This window comes from Hippocampus zosterae, chromosome 13 (assembly GCF_025434085.1).
Source record: "Hippocampus zosterae strain Florida chromosome 13, ASM2543408v3, whole genome shotgun sequence".
NCBI classification, from domain to species: domain Eukaryota; kingdom Metazoa; phylum Chordata; class Actinopteri; order Syngnathiformes; family Syngnathidae; genus Hippocampus; species Hippocampus zosterae.
In genome coordinates this window covers 4,875,694-4,894,305 of record NC_067463.1, presented here as the reverse complement: position 1 = coordinate 4,894,305, position 18,612 = coordinate 4,875,694, and the positions used below count along the sequence as shown (strand labels likewise).

Genomic DNA, 18,612 nt, shown 5'->3' with positions numbered 1-18,612 from the left:
CATCGTAGGATCTGCCTCATATTAGTGATTTATTCTGCAATAATAGCTAGGAAGATGGACCTGACTTGATCGACATTACACGTAGATCATTGGGTCATTCATGGGACTTTTACACAATGTTACTTCGGCTCCGTGCGGTTTGAACTTTTCAATCTGGCTTCCTTCCTTATTCTAAATGCTCTCTTTGTCTCTCTCTTGCTCAGCAATAGTGCATCAGATTAAAAAAAAATAAATGCATCCTGCCTACTCACCTTTCCTTTCAATCATTTCCTCCTTGAGCTTTTTCCTGCTCCCCCTCGACAAATCTCCACACGCGCTTAAGGCCAAACTGTGCCCGCACGTAAAAAATAAGAGAGGACGAAAAGGTCAGTCAACAAATGCAAAAAATAAAAACAAGAAGATCACTTGAGGTTTGTCATCATAGCTGACTGACCTGAATATTGAACATGTCAACTAACTACCAAAGTAACAAACTAGCCAAATAGCCAACTAAATAGCATGCTGACGATCCAGCGAACTATGTCGCCATTCAATGATCTAATAAGAGTTGACAAACAAAATTAACAAAATAACCAGTCATTTACCCGTTTAGGTAAGCATAGATACAGTCATTAAGCTTACTAATTATTAGTCCTTAAGTGACAAACCAACCACCAAACTCAACAGTCTTTGAGCCGAAGTCACTGAGTCAACAAGCAGATTAAATGGCTCGTTCACTTTGTGAGATCGCTATTGATTAAACAAAAACACTACCAACAAAAACAAACAATGACAGGACTTGAGGATTGCCACACGGAGTGGTCATGATGGTTGCGACATGGTCATCCTGAACAGGCTTTTGAGGGTGTCTCTTCTCCATGGGCCGGCCCCAACGAGGCCCCCGCATTGCCCACGAGGGCATTACACGGGAACATTACAGCCCACTGTAGCCATTACTTACAAGTCCATCTTGGAAATCCATTCGGTGGCATCTTTTTATGGCCATTCACCGCGAATGTTTTAAAAGTAATGAAGCTCCAGAGACCGTCCCTCGCAGGCGGGAGATCAAAGCGGCCATGCGGGCAAGAAATGAGAGGTAAGATAGGGACCGAGAGGAGAAGCGAAAGAAAGCACCGAGGAAGACAAATGGCGCACTGGTGCAGGATCAAGGAGGATTGATTATGATGCGCGAGAGCTCCGGTCCCGATCCATCTTTGCACCTGCGACCAATAGAATGTGATTGGTTCTGTTTGACAGGCACACAAACTCATCTCATTGACTCATTTAAAATATGAAATGAAACGAGCAATGATTGCTTAACTAATGTAAGAAGCAATAACTTATAACAAAATAAAACTGCAAACTACGGTTGTAACAATATCGAACTGATTGACGAAATGGGTAGCTAACACAAGAACTAGCCTTTCAGCCACATAGCTAATTAACTGTGTCGTCAAACAACAATTTACATAATTACATCAAACTGACCAACACGCCAGTTATCCATCAAGCTAACTCACAAGCCTCTTAGCTACTTATCAAACAAACAAACAAACAAACAAACAAACAAACAAACAAACAAACAAACAAGCCACTGGGCCAAATGACTTATGAAGTAGTTGGCTAACTAAGCAGCAAACCGTTTTGATGCGATTAAAACGACAACTAGCCACTTAGTCAATGACTAGCTAGCGCAGTATCAAATCACCCAACCAAAGCCGTCAACCTAACTAAATACCTAACTATGCGCTACTTTGAAAATGAACCAATTAACCAACTATACAAATAAATATATAGCCAACTAAAGAGATAACCAACCAATGAGCCATTTAGCCATGTGGGAAACGTATTAACTCGTTAGCTTAGTAACAAACTACTACCTTAAACAACTAACAAAATACAACCATAGTTACCCAGCCGCTTTGTCAACCAGCTAACCAAATAACTCGCTAACTAACAAAGGAGCAATTTAGCCATGTAGCTAGTTCAGTAAGACAATTAGTTTGCCAAATAACAAATTAACTAACCGACTTACTAACTATTAGCCAACTAACCATTTAGCACCAAACTCATTAACAAATTAGTGATTTGGTAAACAAGTCAGCTAAAACCACTATTCCACTGAGGGATGAACGTTTCCAATGAAAACTACAGTTTTTGATATACAGTGTAAATAAGACCAAGGTCCTTTTAAAGACCAATGCCCCAGTCTTGCTCTCAGTTGGCAGAAGTTAGTGCTCAAACTGTAAATGTATTGATTCCACACACTATACGCACGTCAGAACTGTCCATCATCGCATTCCACCTCATCTGTCTTCTGGAGGACAAACATTCAGACCGGGCCAGCGCGTGACTTGAAACATCAGAGGCAGCATGTGATTCTTATTTATGAATTATGAGCACATTCATACCAGGAAGTGTCAGCAGCGTTGTCTGCACTAATAAAGCGCTCCTTCCTTCACCGCAAACAAGGCCGAGCTGGCTTGTCCTCATTAAGTCGTTAGAGATGTGGTGAAAATGCACGTGTACTCTAACGAGTCAATGTTTGCCCAGCGCCGATTAAAAATGAACCGATGTGGCAGTGGAGAAGAAGGAAAAAAGCACTTTCAAACAGCCATTGCTGCATACAAAGTGCTGTACATGGAGCAATTTAACATGCACAGTAAACAGTAAGACAAATCGGTAATAAAGACGGTAGAAAGCACCAAACAGGAAAACCAAGAAGACATCTGAGTCATGCTGAGCAAAAGGGCTTTTGATAGCAGACACATTTATCTGAACTCTATTGAACTGATTAAACGAACTATCAAAAGAAAGAACTGAGACAATGAGTTCAGTGAGTGTGTGCACGTGTATGTTTGCATGCACTGTATGTGCGTGCTTGTGCATGTGTGTTCCCCCACCCTGCAAATTCGTGCGCGTGGATGTGTGTGCCCTTCACCCGTCAATTAATGCCTTGTGTGTGTGTGTATGTGTGCAACATAAAATGACGCAATTTATTTACTATGCAGACAAGGTTGAACCTTAGCCAGAGGCTGCGTCAGACACTTATGCACATTATGGAGCAAAAAAAAAAAAATTAATAAAAGACGTATAGATACATCATGGGTAGGCGACAGTAGTGAGTTTCAATGACTTAAGGCATGTCTGTTAAATACACATAATTATCTTTGTTTTATGTTTACTTTGACAGTAAATTTCAACTGGCAGTGTTTAAGAACTGCTAAAACATGTTTGATATCTGCCAAACAGCTGCTCATTGGAAAGTAGGACGGGAATGATTATCAGGGTTTTTGGCATCTTACTCAGTAACATTTTGACACCACAAGAGTCAACGTTCAATCAAAGAAAGAAGTTAAAAGTGAATTTAAAAAAATACAACTTTAGTCTAGAAAAGATGCCTTTATGGAAAATATTAACTCATTCAGTACCAGTCAATTCTGGACCAAGTCTGAAAAGACGTTTAACAACGTCTTTGGGAGTGAATGAGTTAAATATAAGGGATAACAAAAAAATATATATACTCATGCAGGGATGTAATATTTATTTAACATACAGTACCAAGGTTTTAATGGGCCCAAAGCTCAAGTAGGAAGGAGTAATTGGTTTAGTAAATTTGTTTTATTGGGAGTGAATGAGTTAAATATAAGGGATAACAAAAAAATATATATACTCATGCAGGGATGTAATATTTATTTAACATACAGTACCAAGGTTTTAATGGGCCCAAAGCTCAAGTAGGAAGGAGTAATTGGTTTAGTAAATTTGTTTTAATGGCACTTTGCACAGAATGACAATTCATTGAAAATTATTTTATGGACCCTAAACAAAGGCTGGCGAACCCCCAGGGATCCGGGGACCCCTGTATGAGGACCACCGGTTCAAAATGCAAACTTGAAGCAGCACCGTCAGGATGGAAACAGGAGTACAGAACAGTCCATACATAGGGGTTGGGGGGGGGGCATATAAAAATGTTCATTTACTACATTAAATTACACACACAATCGATCAAAACAATAAAAAGGTCCAACCGAGGAAGCCGACTTACAGTGAGTGATGTGGCACAGAAGCCGAGCTGCAGTCACCAAGCCAGAAGATCACAGAAGGAAAGGAGAGGTCACAAGAAAGACAGACAGAGGCTAAGATACCCCCGGCTCCCTTGTTCTTCTTTATAAAAACAACAACAACAATAATAATAACAACAATAAACACCCGGATTGGCACGTCGGGCGCTCGTCCCCAGATAGAGTAAGTCCACACGTCTCGGCAGCAGCAACAGGCAAAACGCAGATGCTCAAAGCAGACGCCTCTGCTATGACTGAGCCCAAACGCTTGACAGAGCGAGCAAGGGATGGGGTGGGGGGTAGGGACGAGCAATGGTGGGACGGCGAGAGGGAGGGATGAAGAACATCACAGAAGAGGAAGACGAAAACAGCCAGGAAGGAAGGGAGGCTCGAGAAAGAGTGAGAGAGAGAGAGATGGACACAGAGCGAGTGAAGGGCTCGTGACTCACAGGAAAAGCATCGCCCTGCAACGCCTGCATGGTGTGTGCGTGTGTCACATTGACACTCAGGAGTGTCACACAATGGAGGGGCGCCGACCGCTAAGCCAGGATTTAAGCAGCAGTTCCAAGCGCTCCTGTTTTCGTGCCTCCATGCATATCTATTTACGTGCGACCCAAATTGCTGTTTACATTTACTGCCTGCTCGTGAACAACTACAGAAGGTCTTCCCTCGGTTTATAACGGTGACAAAAGTACAGTTGCGCGATGAACGCATGGACATAGCTTGATGGAGATCCATTGTTTGGGTCGTCCGCTTGTTTGGTCAAGTTGTGAAGGTGAGATGGGGTGATTGCTTGTTCAAATAAAGGTGTCGACAAGGGAGATCGGTTGATTGACTCTTTGGCAAAGAGTCAAAAAATGGGTTGCTGGTGCTCGATCGTTTGGCAAAGGAGGTGAGGGCTGAGGGGGTCGGTTTGGTGATTGACAAGTTTGCCAAAGGGGATGGTGGTGATCGATTATTTGGAACTTGACTACAATGGGTTTGATCAGTCGATCAGGGCCTTAATTTGTTCACCGGTGGTTTGGTTGTCGGATTGTCCAAAGGATGAACGATCAGTTGGCCACACCGGGGGTTTGTTGCTGTAAACACACTGACGCCCCCCCCCCCCCCCGCCCTCACACCCCAACCATCAACGTTCCTTAAAAAGATTACTCTATAGCAGAACAAGAACAGCAGGCCACAGACACAAAAACACCAAAATGAACCAAGCTCAACCTGCTTTAACCTGTCTGTGCTGGCATGTTGGATTAGCGAGTAATTCCGTTGGAACAAAGGCTTGCGGCGCACAGGCCCTTATCACCCCCAGCAGGTTCACAGGCAAACACAAGAAAACGTTCAAATACATTTGCTCACCAACTCAACAGAACTTAACATTTTGAACCACTTTTAAGTCGCGCCACGCATGGGCGCCGTTGACCTGCGTGCCGGGGGGATTTAAAGTAAAACCTCCTACAATGGAGTTCATGTCCTCTTATGATGATGACCTGACAATCAGGTACTGAAGTACCCATTGATGTGCGAATCCACTCCTCTAAATTCCGACATATGCCAAGAATTAACGGAAACCTATTGACTAAAAGCAGCATGAATGCATTGGAAACTGGAGAGGCACTCGGCTGAGCGCTGACCTCCACCAAGGCCAATGACACCTGCTGGTTACGACTGATATTCATGCTTTATTCACTGACAAAATACATTTAGCTTTTCCATTCATTTTCCGAATCGCTTTTATCCTCAAAAGGGTCGCGCGGGATGCTGGGGCCTATCCCAGCTGTCTTTGGACAGTCGGCGGGATACGCTCTGAATTGGTTGCCAGACAATCGCAGGGCACACAGAAACGAACGCCCACACCGACACCAAGGAACAATTTTTTTTAGTGTTCAATCAGCCTGCAATGCATGTTTTTGGAATGTGGGTGGAAACCGGAGTACCCGGAGAAAACCCACGCAGGCACGGGGAAAACATGACAACTTCACACAGGAAGGCCCGAGCCGGGATGTTCCAATTCAACACTCTTTGGAACCCGAACAAGAAAGGTCAACACGCACTTTTATCTGTATTAACGGTAGTTTATAATTTTGGGAGGTGTTTTTCTGGTGATTTCTGGGATCTGGAGAGCTGTTTTTTGCAACCAGTTTGATTGTCACAAGGCAATGTATCATACATTTGTTTGTACTCCTTGAGTTTCTCATGGTGACCCCCCCACACCCCCGCCCCCCAATTCCACACACGATCGTTGATGCGCAGTGTAATCCATCACATTTGTATTGAATCGGAGGCGCTAAAGATTAAAGATTGTGCATTAATCGTGACAGAAACAAGAAAAGAATGAATGCCTCCAGGGATTGATTGTACAAGGCGGAGGGGGGGGGAGGGGGGCACGGGAACCGTGATTCTTGAACGATTAGTGCGCTTATTGCGTGTTAAATCGTGGACGCCCGCTTTTAATTGCCGTGGCTTTTGTTTTCCTCCCACGCTCAAATAATTTCACGATAACTCTTATCTGGCATCTGAGTGCAATACAAGTGCAAATTAGCACAAGGATACATGCAGCGCATAAGATAAATTCTGAAGTGGACGACGAGGCACAGGTACAACAACAACAACAATGGTGGGAGCAAAATCAGGGGGAGGGTGTTATTAAAAGTGGAGATTAAGAGTTAGTTCAATCTTTTAATATCCCAGCATTCTTCAAATCACAACTACAACAGAGCCGTAATTGCAATACTAAACACATTTTATGGCTTAATTCGGCAAGCTGAAAGGAGTGCTAAATACTGCGCACGTGATTCATGATTCTGAATGTTGAGTGAAGGCACATATCAAACAAAATATCACGGCACCACCACCAAACAAATGCGTCACAAAGACAGCAGCACCTTGATTTATAACTTTTTCATGGGGTGGGGGGTGGATGGCGGGTATCTGCAATGGATTTATGGCACTTCCATTTATTTCAATAGGCAAAGTGGACTTGGGAGACATAACTTGAAAGAGTGCTAGCAGGGGAAAAAAAAAGAATCAAAGTAATCAGTCGAGGTACCTCTGCGTGAATGAAGTCATTTCAAGTCACTTACCAATTGCCTTAGTCATTGTGAAATCTGTGCCCGTCTATTACTTGTAGTATTAATGCCAAGGCCACAGCCTGTTTCCCTCGGCAACATGACGTTGTGTAGTCAATAATACGGTAAACTGAGCCACAAAAAAAAAAAAGGCTCCAGAACCCACATCGCAAGTCTGCCATTGTATTTATTGTTTACATTCTCGAGCGTGTTGACTGAATTATTTCATCGATATCTCACCAATTTATGACAAGTTGAACGTTTGAAAACAGTTTTGGCCCTCCGAGGTCACTTGAAATGACTAGCGATATAAATTCCAAGAGTGAATTAACCTGCTGAAATTTGACTTCAAACTACCACTTAAATGTTGCCGTCCCAAACAAAAGTGCATTCTCATGGCGAGAAAATGTTTCCAAAAAGACATAACGACTACTATCATCAGTTGAGTTTCTAAGGGTGCTAAAATGAAAAAAAAAAAATCAATTATGTCAAGTAGGGATTAATTCGTAATAAATAAATAAAATCCTTTTCATAACCTCAGTAGGTCAAAGCAGGATATGTGCAAAACAATCAGATTATCGTGATGCAAAACCTCGCATGGGATAATCCCCAGATGAATAGGTTTGGTTGCAAAACACGTTTAAATATGGTCGCTAAAAGCAATAATTTCCAAACTGCGGGTCTGGGGCCCAAAGGGGATCCTGATAAAATTATTGTCTCATTAATTTAAGTACAGCATATGTTAAAGCAACACGTACTGCATTTTAGGAAGGCTGGCTCAAAGAGAAAGACCATTTCTTTTGTTTTACAGACTATTTCAGCCAGTCGGCAAATACTCACTCAAAGCTGTCTACTGTAACACCGGGGAAATTCCTTGATAGATTCCTTCTCCGACAGGAAGTTACTCGCACGGTCCGTACAATCTACTCAACACTGAACGGCAGGCATGCAAGTTAAATATCTATCTCTGTCTCCTTTGGAGCAAACTGAACAAGAACAGAGATGGCGAGACGTTCCCACCCGCTTGCCTGTGCAGACATTCTTCAGCTTGTCAGTGCTTGCCTCCAGCACGGGGAGAAAAAGAAAAATAATGACAGTGGCACTCAGGAGAGGAGCAGACCTCTGCCATGGTTGGTAAAAGAGGGGGAGAAAATAAAATCATACATTTGTTCGTCATTTCCGAGCACGTTGAGGATATCACTGGTTGTGCGTGCTCGGACAAGAGCGAGGCATTCGACGTCAACCAGTTAACTCCAGTTTCAAGACAGTCCCCTCCAAAAATGTATGCATTTGTTTTTGTTATGTTTATAGACATCTTCAGGTTTCAGATGAAAAGGTAAACATGAGGGAAAAGGTTCAAAATGTCAGCGCTTATTTCACTTTATTTGGTTTACTTTTCTTTTCTGAGACTTTGGCCTTCCCATCACTTAAACTTGGTCTTATTAGGCCATAAATTCTTTGATTCCATTATTTATGGTGGCTCATCTTTGTAGTTTTTACCAAAATCCAATCTGGATCAAAACTCATCTGTCAAGCATGGTGGCGGTCATGTCATGGCTTGGCTGATTCTGGAACAGGCTCGCTTGTTTTTACTGACGATGTAACTCATGATGTAAGCAAAATGAATCCTGAAGTCAACAAACTCATTTTGGCCATTGGCTGGCAACCGGTTCAGGGTGTCCCCCGCCTACTGCCTGAAGACGGCTTGGAAGAAGCGGTTCAGAAAATGGATGGAAGGATGGATAACACGAACACACAAACTAATAGATTAGCATAAGCATAACAATAGCCTAAAATTAGCAAGCGCTCCATTTGCACCAGGAGTTACGTGAGGAACATTTTGGGCCTTGGTATGCAATTTATCACTTCACATTGATACATTTTCTTAAGCATCAAAACAAGCCGACACGGTTTCATAAACATCAAAGTCGATTTATTCTTTGGGGGGGAAAAAAGTGTATTTTCTTACAGAAGCTCTGCTACAAACCTAAACTAGGTAGGTAAGTTAGTAAACACCGCAGAAGAGTTGTTAGCAATGAGAAGGTGTTCGTTAAAAAGTCTACCCAATATATACAATTTCATAAAATTCAAAGACAGCCGAGTCTTGAACAAACCCAAGATGCTCGTTTTCACCAATCCCAGCACATTTTGCAAACCGACGCTTCGCGATTATGAAAGACAATTGGGTCTTTAGCACCCAAGTTCTTAAACTTCACACACAATTTGGTCTTTGATTAACCAAACCCATAAACATCAAAGACAATCAGGTCCGTGCGGCATTTGTTTTCATGAGCACAGCACCAAGGAAAAACATGTTTTTGGTAAACATTAAAGACAAGCTAAGTAAACTAAGCAATGCAAGAAAATCGGCGCCTCGCAAACCTGCTTAATTACTCACAACTCCTTTGCCTGCTCCTCTTTTCGTCATCAGCAGCATTGACTTGATGTCCGGCCAACGGCCGGATTATGCGGCACCTTTGAGACGATTACGCGAGAAGGCTACTGAGAAACGATTATGGATGTTTCTTTGAAGAGACTAAACAGAAAATCTAACTGCCTGCCGTGGGGGAGCAGGCCTTAGTAAAGTATAGAGACTCCTGATACCTCCCCAAACACACTCCTTTTCGCTCCATAAACTTTAATGTGAAAACCCAGTGCAGACGAGGTGATAAAAATCAAGGCACCCTTTGTTCTTAGTTTGCATACATGAGTTGGCAGCGAGGCCGAAAGACAATAGAGACTCCGTCCAATCCCTCGCTATTGATTTGATTGTCGTTTGTTCTAAAAAATAAAACGGCTTTGATAAAGTTGCGTGGCTGCTTCCAAGTTTCTTGCCTCCGTCAGCAGATAAGCCGTCGGACTCGTACGCTTTGATGTGCAACGGTTTCTTCTCGGAGGCCCAGATATACATCAAAGACGGTTTACTCTTCGAGAAACGCAGCGCATTTTATGAAACGTTTGACAGATACGCAACACGGAGAACGTACACGTTTCGAGGAGCCTAACGCACATGTTTACATGAGTATCAAAGACAATTTAGAGTGTGTCATGAACGATACACAGTACGTTGGGAAAGCGTACAAAACACATTCGTTTCCAACAAAGTTAAAACATGGATTTTTGTGAAACTTCAGAGAACCAAATGGGCATTTTCATGAAATTATCACACAGTTTAGCTTTTGACAAACGTACCGTATTTTATGCACTTTAAGGCGTACCTTCAATGAATAGCCTATTTCAAAACTGTTTTTATATGTAGGGTGCACTACATGGTAAGGCTCAGGGAAGCAACAATAGTGGCTGCGGTAGCGCCATGCTTCCACTAGATGGTGCTACGCTAAAGGGAACATAATGCAGCTTGATTTATTTAGAGCAGTGGTTCCAACCCCAAACAGTTCATTTGCACGATCACCGAACCCTTCATTACTGAAAAATAAAAATATAATTTTTATTTTTACAAAGACAAAAAAAAACTGCATTTATTAAAAAACCAGGGGGAACACGTTTTTCATTGTGCACAAAATGAACCAGCAAGTGATGGCCAAACGGGCGTTTCATAACTAATTGACACGTTGAGTTTGGGTGTGGCAGAGGCTCTGTTGAACCCCTGAGACTGATTCAACGAACCCCTGGGGTTCGATCGAACCCAGGTTAAGAACCACTGATGTAAAGCATTTACAACCAACAAAGCCATGAGAACTGGTCACGAACACAGACAAGAAACTAATAAATACATATGGCATTACAAAACACAAAATGAAAGACAAAAGTTACATAGACAATTGATTCAACAAAACAAAACCAACAAAACCTTGTGGGCTCAAATCTACAAGGGGCAAAAAAAAAAAAAGCTAATTTCATGGCAACTTTGTCAATTTAAATTCTAAAGTCCCTTGAATAATATATTGATCGGTGTCATATTTATTTGGCGATTATTGATGAAAGGTAAGAGTCAGGTTGCTTTGACTTCACTCTCCCACTAGATGTCCGTCAAGTTGCTTTCACTGAAATACCAAAGCGCGGAATCTACTTTGGACCAATTTGAAGGAAAGCCTCAATGCTTCATACTTGACCTGCCCATCTCTACATCTGAACTCCTCCTCCTCATGCGGCAAAACAAAACATTCCTTGGGTAATTGTGTTGACTCATCTTACTCATCAAAACCAATCTTTTCATGCTCGGGCTTCTTCTCTGTTGTTCAGTGACTCATTTTGGTCTCATTTTGACAAAAATCTAAAAAAAAATAGAATAAAGCAGGTGAATCGTAGGTAAATCTATGTGTGAGCTATGATAGTTAAGTGCGTCGCACGCCTCCGTGTCAGGCTGTTGCTCATCATATTATGCGTGCATGTGTATGTGCGTGCGCAGTAGCGGGTCGATCGCGGGTGGTTGGTTGACCGAAAAGTCGATCTTCGGTCCAAAAGTTTTAGGCACCCCTGACCTTAAGGCAGGTGTCACCAACATTTTTGAGGGTGAGAGCAACTTCATGTGTACCGATTGTGTGAAGGGCTACCAAATTGATACACGTCTGAAATAACATATTTGTCCAAAATACCTTCAATAATATGAGGATGTGTTATTTTTAATACTTGATGATTTAAATTGTCAGACTTTGATCGTGTTTCGAAATGTCTCACAGTACTGCCAATGTTTGCATTTTTAAATCATAATTTCTACTAGCAAATCACAATGTCCAGGCACTGGCGGGCTACTCAAGTGGTCTTCACGGGCTACCTGGTGCCCGCGGGCACCATGTTGGTGACCACTGCCTTAAGGCCTTGCATGACAGCCTTTCTGTGTACTCGTGTTTATGAATTTTTTCCCCCCTCAAATTATTCAACTGCATTTCCATGTGGACATGGCCTTAGGTTGGTCATGTTCTCCCTGTGCCCCATTTTTTTTCTCCCATGCCTGGCTTAATAGGTTTTAATATCCACCGCTTTGTGTATTTATTTCTCAAGTTTCTTTTCATCTTAGTTGGTACGGCGTGTTTCGTGCTTCCGTTCCTGTTGCTGGGAGCCACATCTTCCCAAAGAACATCTTATTTCCTTTTGCAGCAAGTTTATGGGCAATGTTAGTTTGCTGTTTGGAATTTCCTTTTTGGGACGTTATTTCTTTTAGTTTTGTTGATTCCTTCCACGAAGTAATTTAGACTTTTTGTTCTTTTGCAAATAAACTTTTTTTTGGGGGGGGAATTATTTTTACTCTCCACTCCTGTCTACTTGCTTCGGGGGCCCCAGACATATGATAAGTACTCACGGCCCCAATGCAAAAATAAAGCAAACAAATTAAATAAAAAAAAAAAAAAGAGGCAACCGGGTTTGCAACATGAAAATGTTTCATTCAGAGACATTTGAATTTGTTTTTTGAAACGTCAAACATCCTGAAGCAACATTTGTATAAGCACTGCATGAGTAGTACTAATAGTGATTTTGCTAACAAAATAAGAGGTCGTCTGTTTTCGTACACTGAAGTCAGTGAACAGGGGCCATGGCAGCAACCAAGAATTTATTCCTAAATGAAAGGGATGCAATTATGATACAGTGGCACTTTCTTACCCCCCCCCCCCCCCAAGAGCCCATATATGTGCTTTTGTGTTTTCTACAGTAGGTACACAAGTGACACATCGGGGCCTCCGAACGTCGAGCTTGGCCTTTGTCGTCGGCAGTATAAATAAATGCAAGCGTTTAAAGTGTTCGCCTCTTCATTATTACTGGAGTTCCCCAAAACCGCAAACCAGCACTGGATCAAAGTGTTTGGTTGGAAAAAAAAAAACAAGCAAACAAGCAAAAAATAAATTTTAATTGAAAAAAGAACTCCAAAGTCAAGTGAGTATCATACGGCTGTTGCTATGAAATTGGAAGTGCTGTCAAAAAAAGGGTCCAGTGCTTCGCATATTCTGGAATTTTACACAGCAGTCATTGAACATGCATAACTGCAAATGCTAACGTCAAGCAAGCAGGATTTCCGTATTTTCACCGACTGCAGGTGGGTCTGAAATGTATCCAGCGTGGTTCACTGTAGTATTTGTAAAAACGATGCCATATGCGGGATGTCACAAAAGATGTATTGGAAATCCAAACGGCAAGATTGTCCCTTTTGAAACAATCCACCTAAGTTGAAAAGCGTTTTCAGCCCTCTGCGTCATGCCCATATGCATTTCAATGTTGATGTTGTCTAGATCTTCTATTTGGGTCCTCTTAGTTGGGAAAGAAGAAAGAGGTGGGGAGAGGCAAGGTTCTCCGGCACGCCGATGTTTTCGGCCAAAAACTGCCGGATGCTCAGGCCCTTGTGAGCACAACCGCGACCTGCCATACTTTTCACCTCTCCTCACGCACTGGACGACGCAAACACCGCCGTATCTCTTGTGCTGGTTGACCCGTGTGGTCCACACTGAAGGGTGAAAACTCAAGAGTTTGGGTTAGCGAACTGACAAATTATCGAACCCCCCTAATCACCTTCCATCTCAGGTCCACAAAGGGTCCCGCCCGCATGAAACCGGTCATTTTTGAAGCTGTCTGTCACTGTTCTATGGCCATAGATGAAAGGGAGGATCCGGTGGAGCAATTCCCTGTCCTTATGTAACTGCAAGATGCTGCCGGCTACCCCTCGCTAACCGCCCCCCAACAATCCCGGCCGGTCTCTCTCACACACACGCACGCACGCGGTAATGGTACGATAATATGCCTGCTCATGCCTGAAGTGCTTGATAGCTCTCCTCTTCAAAAAGCTAGTCCACCGGAGCCCGCAAAAGTAAACAGCTCGGATCAAACCAACTCCCGGCTGCCTTTGAAGAGTGGGAGACAATTACAGAGATCAATGGTGCAGCTCAGGGCTGGTTAACAGCCCCAACAGCCGGCGATTGATGCCCGAGGCGTACGAGAAAGAGAGAGCAACTTCCCTTTGCCCGGCGAGGTGCTGGACGTGCACGGTGGCCGACCGCACTCGTGCTCCGGCCAAAGCCACGAGCACACTGAACAGGAATGAAAAACAACGATGTGTTCGCAACAGCGAAATGTCTCTCGTCGGATGGGAGGAAAGTCTTTTTGACTTGAGACTTTGGTTAGTTTGTGTTACAAAATATCAGCGAAAAGATGCTAACTGGGACAAATGATGGTTTAGTCAACACAATTGGCAGAATCGTTTGTAACATGGTGCAGTTGACGAGCGTATACATCCGTACGTACGCAATATCCCTCGGTCACGCTCTTTCATGCAAAGTAGTTTTGCTTTTTATTTTGCCACGGGATGGTCATAAAAAGTGGATTGGGTCACCGAAATCGCGGGTCAGAAATGCGCAGCCTGAGTTTCATTTTGATTGCGCATGAGATGCCTTCAAAGACCATCAATGATACCAAATGAAAAAACACAATCATCGACTTCACAATCATCGACTTGAAACTAAAAAGAACATCAACAGCATTTCACAAATAGCACCAAAGCACTACTTTACTTTGAAAAGAACACAAAAACAGGCAAGTTAGTAATTGCCGAAATGCAACAATGCTGGGATTCATTGTAATAACGACATAATACACATGCAATAACTAGCAAACTGGATCAAGTCGGCAAGTTGAGTACAACAAACTGTCGTGTAACAATAGGAAAAATTGAGTTTTCGCAGTGTTTTTCTACCCCTCAATTGTTTTTTCTTATTGCGCGGGCGGTCCACTGCCTTCCCTGCGGGACACCCACAAAACCGAGACCAGAAAGGAGCTGTTATGTCAGAACACCTTGACGACGTAAACAAGTTGCAAAGGGAGCGCACGTCTTGCCATCAGCTTTTTTTTTTTTTTTTTTTTTTTTGCAACCGGGCTGTATTTAGCAGTCTTGTAGCCGTCGGTTGCAACGCCTACGCGAGAAAAAGAGACTTGGGAGGCCAACTGCGCTTTTTGACACAGCTGGTGCCTGGACACACCAGCGCTGTTGGTGTGCAGTAATGAGACTTAGATTCTTTATTTTTGCTCTGTGAATGCGAAGAGACAAGCAAAAACCAAATAAAATACGATTATGAAACAGCTCGTTTGATTAACAGGAGCGCCGTGCTGAGATCACAACATGCTGCATGTTCAACTAAAACGAGATATTTGTTTTTACGGCAAAATATTGCAACCTTTAGCATGTCATTAGTCCTTTCATGACTGGTGACGCACGCGCAGAAACGCGCACGTGCACATACACACACACACACACACACACACACACACACACACACACACACACACACACACACACAGTAGGGCGGCATGGTGGTCGACTATAGCACGTTGTCGTCACACTGCAGGGGTCATGGTTTCGATTCCGGCCCATAGCCTTCCCGTGTGGAGTTCTCCCCAGGGCTGAGTGCGTTTTACTCTGGTTCACTCCCAGATTCCAAAAACATGCCGGATAGGTAACTGTAGAGATCACTCTAAATTGTCCCTCGGTGCCACTGTGAGCGCGACTTGTTTTTAGCCTACGTGTGTCCTGCGATTGGCTGGCAACCTGTTGAGGGTGTTCGCCACCTCCTGCCCGAAGACAGCTGGGATTGGTTCCAATGAGACCGCGACCCTTGTGAAAATAAGCGGATCAGATCATGGATGGATGGATGGATGTTTAAACATTGCTGCTCCTGTATTGTTTCCCCCCCCTGCTACTGGTGTGCTGAGGCACCCTGCCAGTTGCTCAAACTCGTCATAACCGGCTGGGAGCAACGTGACTGGAGACAGACTGATGGCTCTTGTCATTCCAAGGCGTGGGCAAAGTTTAAAACTTGATGAATTAATAATCAGGAATAATCATCCAGAATAATATATTTGGACCGAGGCTGTAAAGTCTGTCGAGACGAGAAGCAAACAAAAGACGTGAATGCATAAAAAAAAACACATTTGCGTGAACTGATCATCTCACCTTGAATGCAACCTGTGACGACAGTTGTGTGTTTACGATCAAACTCGGCTCCAAACATGGGCTATGAGTGTGGAATTTCAATTTCAGGGTTCCATCGAGATACGTACGGATGTACGATCGATTACTTCAGTTTGTTCGTAATCGATAGTGGTGCTCCACTCTCTCAATGAACAACAGCTTCCCACAATATGAGCAACAAATAGCAATAAGACTCTGCACTACCTGTATCCCAGATGTCAGTGTAAAAGGAGCTCTTGTATAATTTCATTTGAACCTGGCACTGGCCAAAAATGGCGTCCATGGGAGAGCTCCCAGGAGAAAACCACTGCTGTCCAAAAAGAACACCAAGGCTCATCTCACTTTTGCCAAAAGACATTTTGATGATCCTCAAGAGTTTGGGGGAAAAAATTCTGTGGACTGATGAGTAGAAAATGGAACTTTATAGAAGATGCTCGTTACGTTTGGGGTAAGAACATTATGCCAACAGTGAAGCATGGTGGTGGCGGTGTGATGGTCTGTGGCCGCTTTGCTCCTTCAGGACCAGGACAACTTGCCGTGACTGATGGGACAATTAATTCTGCTGTCTGCTCGAAAATCCTGAAGGAGATTGTCCGACAATCGGTTTGTGCCCTCTAACTCAAGCGCTCTTGGATCACGCAGCAGGACAATGATCCGAAACACACCAGCAAGTCTACCTCTGAATGACTCAAAACACCCAAAACAAAATTTAGGCTTGGGTTCGGTCAAGTCAAAGCCTGGATTTGAATCTAACTTAGATCCTATGCTGTGACCTTAAACTGGCAGGTCATGCTCGAAAACCCTTCAATCTGGCGGGGTTGAAACAATTCTGCAAAGAAGAGTAAGCCAAAATTCCTGCACAGCAAACATCACAAATGCTTGATTTCAGTTATTGCTGCCAAGGTTGGCACAACCCAGTATTAGGTTCTGGGGGCAATTACTTTTTCACAGAGGGTCAGAAAGGTGTTGTTTGTTTGTTTTTTGGTGCCTTAATAAACTGACTTGTCATTTGAAAACCGCATTTTGTATTTCATTGGGTTGTCTCTGTGTGATATTAAAATCGGTTTGTTGAACTGTAACTCGTGTGTGATAAATATTCCAAGAACGCAGTCAACAGGAAGGGGGGAAATATTTTCACACGGCACTGTATAAAAGAATACATTTGACTAAAGTGATCATCAATTGGAAGAAGTTTCAACTGACAAGTCGAGAACAGTCTGCTGTGGTGAACACGACAATGAAGTGGTTGATCTTGGCTTTCTGCGTCGCCGTGCTGGTCACAGCTGGTGAGTGTCATTTTCCTTTCAGTCAGTCGATTTCACAAGAAACAATTTAATTATTGCATGAGACCAACTATTGACAAGCCGTAATTCTACAACAAAGGGATCATAAACTATGCAAAAGCTGTGACGAATCATAATTCCACAAGAATACCTTTTCCTCCCATAATAACTTCAGCATGAGTAGCAACTACCAGACCACAAGAATGAAGTCTGATTGTTTCAAAATAAATTTAATTATTAAATTATTGTCCCCGTTGTGGTAGAGAGTCTCGTTTTTGGGTGTAGAGGAAAGTTTCTAAAACACTGGCGAGGCTGGTCATGACTGAAGACAAGCTCAATGGATGGAGCCAGGGAAGACATGAGTCAAGTCAAGAGCACTTGAAAACAACCACCGCTGTCTACAAAATTCTGCACACGCAGCAGAATATAATTTGGAGAGCAACGAACAATAAAAAACAAATCAATTGCGAAGACATCAGAAAGCACTAAAATAGTCCAACTCGAAATCAAGTCTCATCCGCAGTCAAATGCCAAACGAGGGCAGTCGGTGTTCGAGATGAGGATGCGCGAAAAAAAACGATGCAAAAGGATGACACGCTGCGGCGATGCTGAATGTGACAAGCCGAAAGGAAGAAAAAAAATAATTTCAATTTCTCAAACCCTCCCTCCCATCTCTACCCCTCAGGTGAAGCTCTGACATGCCATGCCTGTATTAAAATGTATAAGGGACCATGTCTTCCTTTCAACAGCCAGTGTGTAGAAGGCCAAGTCTGCCGTGATATCGTACCGGGTGAGTAGCTGTATATTGTTTCATCCTATTTTGCCAACCGTGTGCACAGAGAAAGCAAAAGCCAGATGTGGGTTTCAGTCTTACCACCGGCGTGGAGTCGGTACACAGGGGGGGGGGGGGGCGGACTAATATGAATGTGTGACAAATGCCCTTCACAATCAATGGGGAAACCAAAGAATACTGACAGGGTCACACATATTGTTCTTTCTCTGCCTTGCAGCCGAACATGGACAGTATTGCGCGTGGCCGTGAACGTGACAGCGGGCAAACCCCCGCACCCTGAAGTGCTCCAGAATGGACCACTGTGACCATCCTTTCAGAAAAGAATCAAAGGATTGGAGTGTGATGGTGGTTCTAAACTACAGAGAAGATAGGTTATCTTCTCTGTAGTTTAGTTGGAAAGCATTAAAAAAATGTGATAAAAAAAGAATTGGGGATGTCTTTTTTTCTTGCATTGTCCACCCATCCATCCATCCATCCATCATCTACCGCTTATCCGCGGCCGGGTCGCTTTAGCAGGGAAGCC

General features: G+C 43.2%; 1 protein-coding gene and 2 long non-coding RNA genes across 8 annotated transcripts in view; 2 read left to right on the top strand and 1 right to left on the bottom strand.

Annotated features, from left to right (window-relative positions):
* The window catches only part of LOC127612873 (uncharacterized), a 187,287-nt gene that overhangs the window by 40,705 nt on the left and 127,970 nt on the right, over positions 1 to 18,612 (top strand). The window lies entirely within an intron of this gene.
* The window catches only part of inpp4b (inositol polyphosphate-4-phosphatase type II B), a 148,382-nt gene that overhangs the window by 61,767 nt on the left and 68,003 nt on the right, over positions 1 to 18,612 (bottom strand). Inside the window, exon 1 of one of the 6 annotated variants that reach the window (XM_052083615.1) lies at positions 7,946 to 8,118. The exons of 4 other annotated variants lie outside the window; for them this stretch is intronic. The gene's annotated coding sequence lies outside the window, so the exon portion shown is untranslated. Of the gene's footprint in view, positions 1 to 4,027; positions 4,323 to 7,945; positions 8,119 to 18,612 lie in introns of those variants that run through there. One more of the 6 variants, XM_052083616.1, reaches the window with a different exon arrangement.
* LOC127612869 (uncharacterized) lies at positions 17,126 to 18,436 on the top strand. Its single transcript, XR_007965982.1, has 3 exons — positions 17,126 to 17,299; positions 17,982 to 18,086; positions 18,307 to 18,436. It is a non-coding gene; the product is annotated as an uncharacterized LOC127612869 (long non-coding RNA).